Genomic DNA, 2542 nt, shown 5'->3' with positions numbered 1-2542 from the left:
ATAAAGCTAATCACCACAAAGCACACCATTAAAATCATGATATTAAACCATCAAACCTTCATGTGATATAAATATATAAATATACTATATGGTATAAATTAATATTTTATCATAGTCATCGAAGTCCACCCTGATAAGTTTGATTGTAAACCAGGAAAATGTATTGATAAATATAGCACTTTTTTATAACAGAGTGACCTCAAGCGTGTGTACACATGATATATGGAGAGAAATCCAGGCAAGGAACAGATGTAGACATAAGAGCAAATAGCTCAAAGCAGCAAATCTGCAAGGTAGATAGTCACAGCCCCGCTATTAGAAAGGAGAATATCATGCACAGCCTGGGCCACATGCGGTAGATCTTACCAACAAGTCCATGAAATGGCAAATGGTCACAATTCTAGTGAAACATATAATTTCTTACCAACCTGGGTGGTATGTGTAAGAACATTGCTTAAATGCGTGCACAGCAGAAATCAGTCCTGCAGAGGAGACAATTAGCTATACTTAGCTGAGTCCAGGCATATTCTGCTCCATAGTTGGTGAAAATTCGTGATCAGCATTGCTGTATGATCCACTCAGCTGCCTGCTCGTCTGTCAGATGTTAATTCTTATAGGTAAACAATTAGCCAGCAGGTCTGCACAGCATGCAAGCTGAAATTACAGTCTATGCGTTACTCCCTTAACACGTTTTCGCCCATGGTCATGGGCTTTCTCAGAGGGGAGTGGCACTGAAGAATCTATCCATTTGGACTTTCGTCCGCACCTCCCTCTACCTGAAGTCACAGGTTTCTGGGGTAAGATGCGATTCATAGCGTGTAAACAGGAAGGAAAACCAATCCCAAGCACTGTCTAAACAGCATAGCCGGCTATTGGAAAGTGACTGGGAGGCCCAGGAAGGGTAGGGGCTGCTACTCAATCACATTCTATTATGGATGTGTGTATTGAGTAGCAGCCCCCTCCCCTTCCTGAGTATTATCTATGCCGGGCCTTCCATGGAAAGAATGAAAGCTCGTATTCCTTTACTTCCATGGTTAACTTCAAATTTAAATCATGCCCATTAAGATAGGTAAACAATTCAAATAACAGTTCCTTTGTACTGGTCCATATGACAAAAATGTCGTCAATGTACCTGTGGCATACTTAAATAACATACAACATAATACTGACATCATGATCACCACATTCCACCCTTATCCTGATTCTTCAGCAATTCAGGACAAGGAGTCGCAACCTTTGGGGGATTGGTCAGAGATTGGAATGATTTGTCTCGAAAAGATTACAGGCTGTTGAAAGATTTACAAGAGTTATGGGATGAGGGACATATTTCTGAAGAAGAATCAGTAGAGGAGTATGAACCAATGTCTCTGAGGTGAGACCGGTTCAAACCTAAGTCAACCACGTTTCCACCCTTATCACAGAATAAGGGTTCTGAATTTTGTAAAAATTGTTAGTGAGGATATCATGATTATGAAAACCTCTGATAATAGAAAACAAGATAATCTTACAATTGAGTGAAAAGTGACTATGGATGAATTGCAGAAGAATCGGGATGTTGTTAAAAAACCTGCAGATAAGGGTTGAAATGTAGTGATCATGACAAGTAAGTATTATGTTGAGATGGTAATGAAAATTATAAAGAACAGAGACTGGTACGTACAGGTGTCTGAATCAGTACCTAAGGATCAGCAACATGAGTTGTTTGAACTTTTAGAGGATGCCTGTAAAAACAATGTGCTAATAATAAAAAGACCTGTGATTTTTTTTGAAGGATCAACACCCCAGGGTGCCAGTATGCCCTACCTAAGATACACAAAAACTTATATAGACCCCTGGGTAGACCAATAGTGTGAAGCTGTTGCTCCCTTATGGAGAATATCAGTACGTATGTTGAGTTCCATTTACGTCTTCACATGGAAACGTTGCCATCTTATATTCGTGATACCCCTCATCTAATTTAATTATTAGGTGGATTGGAGGTTCCAAAAAATACTGTATTAGTCAGTTTTGACGCAGAAGCCCTTTACTCATCCATCCCCCACAGCAAGGGTCTTAGAATGGTTGAGCGATTTCTGAACACTTTAAATATTGCTGAACATGATCATAAAAGATTCTTATTTTGTCTGCTACAATTTCTGTTGACACATAATGTATTTATGTTTGATTGCTACCACTACCTCCAAGTGCAGGGCACTGTGATGGGGTCTAAGTGCAGTGCACTACATTGTATGCCAATTTGTACTTGGGGGTGGGAACAAGATATCTGGACGATCTTGCTCTTTAGCTGTGCCATATTTTAGTATGGTATAGGTAGGGGCGAAATTTTTGTCATATGGACCAGTACATAGGAAAAGTTATTTAAATTTTTTTGACCATCTTCATGGGAATTATTTAAATTTGAAGTTAACCATGAAAGTAAATTAATATGAGCTTCCATTTTTGGATATTGTGATATGCAAGGATGAGAAAGGAAAGTTATTTATGAAATTGGTTCGAAAAAACACTGCTGGCAATACCGTTTTGGAGGTCAGCAGTGCTCATC

Source organism: Nanorana parkeri, unplaced genomic scaffold (assembly GCF_000935625.1).
Source record: "Nanorana parkeri isolate BGI_ZX_2015 unplaced genomic scaffold, ASM93562v1 scaffold77, whole genome shotgun sequence".
In the NCBI taxonomy this organism is placed as follows: domain Eukaryota; kingdom Metazoa; phylum Chordata; class Amphibia; order Anura; family Dicroglossidae; genus Nanorana; species Nanorana parkeri.
This window is presented reverse-complemented; position numbering follows the sequence as displayed.